The sequence below is a fragment of the Lactuca sativa genome, chromosome 2 (assembly GCF_002870075.4).
Source record: "Lactuca sativa cultivar Salinas chromosome 2, Lsat_Salinas_v11, whole genome shotgun sequence".
In the NCBI taxonomy this organism is placed as follows: domain Eukaryota; kingdom Viridiplantae; phylum Streptophyta; class Magnoliopsida; order Asterales; family Asteraceae; genus Lactuca; species Lactuca sativa.
The window spans coordinates 121,063,953-121,071,434 of record NC_056624.2 but is presented as its reverse complement, the minus strand read 5'-3'; the positions used below and the strand labels follow the sequence as shown (position 1 = coordinate 121,071,434).

At 32.9% G+C, this 7,482-nt stretch overlaps 1 pseudogene; it reads left to right on the top strand.

The window, feature by feature from the left end:
- Nucleotides 1-1,279: 1,279 nt before the first annotated feature.
- On the top strand, nucleotides 1,280-3,180 carry LOC111888293 (protein IQ-DOMAIN 5-like; annotated as a pseudogene).
- The last annotated feature ends 4,302 nt before the right edge of the window (nucleotides 3,181-7,482 follow it).

Below are 7,482 nucleotides of genomic sequence, written 5' to 3'. Positions count from 1 at the left end.
GTTACTATGACATTCCAGTGTATAGAGTCACTTTATTTGGACATTTACAGACACACAACTATCATATCTTATATGTAGTGTCCTAATATTTGGAAAATAGCAATTACAATAGCCTCAGTTATATGCCAAGAGCATAATTAAGAAGTCCCAAAACCAAAATGATTAATAATCTACCTAGTCAACTAAAATACAACTAGAAATTTCAAAAGGGTGCTATTAAATCAACCAAATTTCATGTCATTTTAAATTAAATCCAAATTTCATTTTTCAACTATGCTAAAATCTGATCATTAAATCTCGATATAAATAATTGGGTTCAATAAGATTGTAGGGATTTGGTTAATAGTTACTCCCTAATGTAACATTATGCCATAACAGTGTTAGCTGCAATCAGAAATGCACGTCCCATCAGGAATGTCTTCTCAGGTAATGCCTTTATTTTGAGTTTCTTTGATTGATTTATCTATTTTTCTACATATTGACTGTAGAGGAAACTGTAAGAATTTGAGTAAAAGAAATCTAATATCAATAATTTAAAAGAAGTTAGGAGGATAAAATGAAAAAAAATAAAAAAAAAATATAGGAAAGGAAACAATAGCGTGTGTAGATAGAAGTTTACTTAGTTAATGAAAATGGTGATATCTCTTTGCAAGCCTGCATTAAAAGACCTGACACAAAGAAACCAAAAGTTTTAAGCTAAATAAAGTACTTGTTAATTTGCAGATTTGAATTTCATATAAGTGACAATCAACCTCCTCAATTATCGAAAACCAAAATCCTTATTAGAATAGAGATCACTACAAATGTTTTTTTTAAATAATAACCAATTTTTTGCATAAAACATAATCACATACCTTCCCTTTGGATTGTTTCCTTTACAGAACCAATGAAGGATAGTGTCTTCAGCAAGAACATCTTGATCATAAAGGGATCTCACAATCTCAGGAAGCAACTTAGCCTATGTTTTCACCTACACAACAACAATCATCGTCATCATCAACCAAAAATCACATTATACTAAATTTTAAATGATCACATTACCTGGCACAGAGCCAAAATAGCATTCTGTTGTTGATTCTTCCCTGAACACTGAATGACATCCATCAGAACATCCCACATAATCCTAACTACCTCAATCTCAAGAAACTTAGCATCCTTCACACGCTGCTTCACAGTTTTAATCCTAACTTCCTCTAATATCTGAGTTTTCAATGTTGTTTTCATTTCCTTCACTTTCACCTCAAAGATCTTCTTGTCATTATATTCAACCAAAGCACCCATGTCTGCTTTACTTCATGCAAATTCAACATATGTTTTCTTATTTACTACATACAATTTACCCTTTTACCCATCCTCAACAATACAATTCAATACAGATAAAAAAAAAGTACTTACGTGAAATGCTCAAAGAAAGCTTCAGCAGAACGCTTCCCAGGAGTAAAGAACTCAACCAAATTGTCCTCTAATTTGCAATGCTTCAAGATGGAGATTAGATCATAAAGGGGTTTATCAATGAGATATTCCTTGAAGAAGTATGTGATGAAAGTCACAACCAGTCTTTTCCCAACTATGTTATCCTTAAGAAGTAGCTAGAACACTGTCTTTGGTAGGAGACCAGATCCGTCGAAGTTCAAATTAGGACTATAAAGGGGGGAAATGTCAAAAGTGCATTAAAAAACACACTTCAAACAGTTATTTATGAATAAACCCTTAACGGGATATAATACAATCTTTATAGAAATCATTTTACCTAGGTCGATTTAGAATATCAAATAAGTCATCAATATTATGATTGTTATTTTATTATTTAGGCTGCTACAACAGTAGGACAAGAAGCTAGCGTGGTCACAGATTATACTCTCAAGGTATAACAATTATACAACATTTCTATAGTTACATACAAAAAATGAGTTAAGATCTGATATGATTTTTTTAATGATTACAGTTATTGGGGTTGGACATTTGTGATGATACCATGGTTGGGGATCAAATGATAAGGGGTATTTTTTAATGAATTTTTTTTAATGATTATAGTTAAGATCAGATATGAATTTTTTAATGATTTCAAAACAAATTCCACCAAAATCCTGCTGAATTGATTGAAGATGTTATTGATGACTCTCCTTCCACTTCACTTCAAATAAAAAAATCATCTCAAACCAATTTCCAAACAAGACAAGAGTGGGCAGCTATACAAATCCAAACAGCTTTTTGAGGAATTTTGGTACTTAATAATAAACCTCTATCCATTTATCTACATATAATTAATAATAAAATACTTCCATCATGCATCAACCTTGTTGGAGTTATATTTGTTATAATAATATATGTTTAGGCTAGGCCGGCCCTACGAGCTTTAAAAGGACTGGTGAGGCTACAGGCTCTTGTGAGGGTGGTGTGATAGTGTTGGATCTATTAAACAAATTCAAGCAAAGTTAATCAAGAGACAAGAGGCAGCTGCTAAACGTGAAAGAGCATGGCATATGCTCTTGCTCAACAGCAAAGTATAATAATAATAATAATAATAATAATAATAATAATAATAATAATAATAATATCATTTCTTTTTCGACTAAAATTACTGAAATACCCTTGTAAATAATGCAGTGGCAAGCAGGATCAAGACAACAACAACAAGCGATAGCTATATCTGGATTTGAACCGGATAAAACAAATTGGGGATGGAACTGGTTGGAAAGATGGATGGCTGTTCGTCCATGGCAGAATCGATTCCTTGACATCAATAGAGTCAAGATGAATTCTTCTTCTACACAAGATCAAGATCACAACATCAAGAATCAGTTAATCAAATCTAACGGAAAGAAAAGTATCCAATCAGAACATCCAAATGACAAAATGGGACAATCTCAATCTAATGGATTTGATTCTTCTTCACCTATTAAGTCAAGTAACATGCAAGAACCACCACCTGCCATGGTGGGTAGCTTATTACTTATTGATTCGGTCAATGAAGGGAGCTCAAGCTCAAGATCCCACAGCAATAAAAAAGAAAGATCTTTAATTTCGGGTAATCAGGGAAAGAAGAGAAGGTCAGTGCCTAGTAGCGGTGAGTCCATCTGTTTTATTTATCAAAATAAGATTAATATTTTTATAATACAAATTTGATTAAAATCAGTTTTAATTTGATGTGAAATAGGTTGCTTTGGAAAAATAAGATGATACAGGAAACGGGTGGTCAGCAGTCCATGTAAGTTTCTTGATTTGTAACATCTTTTATTCAAGAAATAACAATGTACTTTCCATAAAAAAAATTACAAATTATATTCTTTGAAAAAATTTCTAGATTGGTAGGTTTAAAAGTAGAATGTCCTAATAAGAATTAATTTTAAAAGTAGAATGAAAATGATAAGTGATTTTGTGTTGTGTTTACAGGGTTGATGAAAGCGAATAGCTCTGGAGTTAGAAGAGGAAAAGAAAGCTCAAGCTGAAAGAGATAAGATGCTGCAAATGCAAGTGTTGCATTCTTCATTTCATTTGTTAGTATGAAACACAGAGTAGATTAGATGAATGCAAATTTATATATTGTAAGAAATAGAATTGTATGACATTAAATTTTATGCAATGGATTGTATTTTTTGTATTTGGTATTTTATTTCTATTATGAGACATTAAATGCAAATTTAATTTAAAAATTAATAAATGTATAAATATATATTTTTAAAACATTTAAATTTACGATACGCAAAAATGTGTGTCATCTTCATTTATGACATGGCCTTTCTTGACAGGGGTTTTAATGATACGCATTGCATGTCATAAATGTGTGTCGTAAATGCGCGTCGTCTATAGACGACACGCAAAAGCGTGTTGTCTCTCGTTATGACATGGCCTTTCTTGACGTGCATTTGCGCGTCGTCTGAGCGTTTTACGACACACATTGTGCGTCGTAAAAGGCTATTTTTCTAGTAGTGATCTGAGGTTTTCCAAAGATTGGTTGCTCATGGACAATTGGAAATATAAGTGTTAATTTTGGAAGGACCATATTGACATATTCTGGAAGGAGGCAACTCTTGCTCAGAAGTGATAGTCAAAATAGGAATGTGGAAATGTTTCCATAGGTGGAAGGTATTCATTAAATCTATGTAAGATTAAAAAACTTAATGCAAGAAGGATGTTCAAAGGAATGTACTTTGAATTTGAGACTTCGTTTCCATGGAATTGCTCTCCATTGGAATACTTTGTAAATGTTTGTTGCCAAGTCTTTGTGACTTTTGTGCATAGTCATTACAAGAAAATCAATGCATATAAGTTTAGAATCTAATAGATTTCAGTAAATGGCAAAGAATCTTGTATTCTTACATTAGCGATAAGGATTTGGGATTGTGAAATGAGCATCATTGGAATCATGTTTAATTGGTTTATTTCACAAAGTAAGGATCATAGACAAGCATAGTGTGCATACTTGGAGTATGGCATAACTATTGTTTGGACAAACATAGTGTGCATGCTTGGAGCATGGCATGACTATTGTTTCAGTTCAAGTATTAAGTTGATTATTCGAAACATTATATAATGAACAATGTGTAATCAATATGGTGATAAATAAAAGGTGTTTTATTCATATTCATAAGTTCTGAGACCATATTGGATTCGGTTATTCTTGTGTTTCACTTTGCATGTTTTGACTTCCCGAATAACTAGGTTATTCAAACTCTCCACGGTCAATCATACTTTGGAAGTAGGTAAGAATCAAGATTGTCATGAATTGAGCTTGTAGATGTCTAAAGTGTTTAGACATAGCAAAAGTTGCTGCAACATTCATGAGTGCTCCTGGAATGAGATTCGAGTATTAGATTAAACCCACGCTCATTTGACTCACTTCATGGATTTTATCACGAGTGATCATGAGATGATATTGTCTTATATTCTTCAAACGGAGACGTGTGAGTTGTAGTTGTGCATCAGTTGCACATTGGCATATGTAAACGCAACCAGTAACGTGGATTTTTTAAAACATATCGTTGTGTGTAATTTGATGAGTAAGTACAAGCGAACATTTGGGTTGAAGTTTATCCATTCCTTTTACCCTTGAAGGGATAAAAGCGATATTTGTGGGCCCCTCGATGATTTAGTGGTGACACCCCTAAATGCTTGGCCAAGCCTGGACTGGTTTGATTTGTTCAATTAGTCAGTTGTCATAAATCGGAAATAGGAAAACAACAAATGGACAAAGAGAATTACTATAATCCATGTCTCAGTCCATACGATATCTAGAATGGAGGAATAGATGATCCCTTATCTAATGGACACGTCATTTGACTAGGTCAGAGTTCGGCAACGGATTTAAGAGCTACAATTCCTAGTCAGGATCTTGGAGTCATACTTGAATAACAGTTTTAGACTTATCCAAGTGGGAGACTATTAGATGAGATTTCTAAGCCCATAACTATTATTGGTATGTACTCGACCCGAGAGTAGCATGGTCCATTTGGGTTGCACTTTACCGGAACAATTTGTATAGATAGTCTTTCGAGAATAGTATGTCTATGGTTTATTAATATATTATAAGTTATAATATATTAATATGAAATCATATTATTTAATTAGTATTGATCAAGAATTAATTTAGTGATCAAAAGTAACTAAAAATATGGACTCTTATATATATATATATATATATATATATATATATATAGAGAGAGAGAGAGAGAGAGAGAATGGGCCAAGTGCACTTAGGATGGGCTAAGCTTGCATGGATTGTCCATGGAGTTTTTAACCCATGGATCCTATGGAAATTAAAGTTCATGGGTATTAGGGTTTACATGAATGTAACCCTAATCCTCCATACTATATAAAGAAGTCTTTGACACATGAAATGGCACTAGTGTGTGAGTGAACAAGAGTGGGCCGATTTCTAGTGTGATTACTATTCTCTCAAGTTTTCCAAGGTGTTTTGGTGATTTGTTATTCCACTTGAGGCATCTATTGGATTAATGTCTAATTCCATAACTATAATTGGTAAGACTTGACCCAACCCGACATGGTCCATTTGGGTTGCATGGCATCATGCACTTGGATAGACTAAAATGAGAGAAATAACACTTAAGGTTTATTAATATATTATAAGTTCTAATATATTAATAGATATTATTTAATTAGTATTGATCAAGAATTAATCTAGAATTAATTAAGTGATCAAAAGAAGACTAATTAAATATATGGGTTGATTGTGTAAATCATCCATACTTATATAGTGGGCTAATGCTCCATGGATTATCAAGTTGGGCTCAAACCCATTGGATACTCCATGGATGCTCCATGGTGTATTTGAACCCATGGATCTAAGGAAATGGAAAGCCATGACAATTAGGGTTTACCCTAATTGTAACAACTATATAAGCATCTTATTGATGTGAGAAATCGGTCACTAGAGATGCATGGAGGGCAAGCCGATTCTTAAAGTGTTCTAATTTCTCTCTAAGTTATTCCAAGTGCTTATGGTGTTGTGTGAACCATTTGAGGTGTCACACTTGGGGCACTAGGCACTCAAGCTTCATGAAGACAAGAACCAACAAAAGGTATGTTATTCTAACTTACGTTATTGAAATTTTTGTATGCTAGAATAGAACAATACCTTGGAAAGTTGATATTTGCATGTATAATAGAGAAAAAATAGATCCAAGGTATTTAGGGTTGCATGTACACTTAGGAGTGTTAGATTGCTCAAAACGCAACAGTGGTATCAGAGACTAGGCTTGTTTTCTTGTTGTACTTGCTTAAACTGCTTAAAAATCGACTTTTGGTGTTGTCTGCCCAGCAGACTCGTCGAGTCCATGAAGGGACTTGACGAGTCCAAGGTAAAATGCATCCAACTCACCGAGTTTGTTCATGCACTCGACGAGTTGGACCCCCAGACAGCATATTTTCGAGTTTTGGTGCTAGAATTGGTCTAGAATCATTACCTTTGACTGTTTTGGGCTTAGAAAACTTGTTTTGAATGTGGTAATGATTATGTTAAACCAATTTCAATGTTATAATAAAAGTTTCAAGTTTATATGTGTTCATGTTATTCTTGAAAATTGTTGATTATGAATGATCATGCTTATAAGTTTTGCTAGATCATAGGAATTGTGTGCAAATTGTTTGTTGATATAATTCATGATCTTGTTGAAAATTGTATGGAGTTCATAACTTGTCCTCAAGTTATGAATTTTCAAGAATTTTATGTTTCCTTGATTTATGAGTTAGTTTAGATTGATAATGAAAAAAATTATGTTTTAGTTGGTTTCAATCCATATTAGTCTAAAAGAAGTTCATAAAATATTTTTTTGTAACTTGTCTTCAAGTTATGTGAAAAGTCATATTTATGAATCTTAAAAACTCATAAAAGTTTTGTAGGTTACATAAAATGTAAGAGTTTTTCCATTAAATAGTTTAATGACCCCATAACTTGTCCTCAAGTTATGGATGTTGAAGAGACACTTCTTTAAAGTGTTTTTTAAAGAATAAGGGGTTACACTA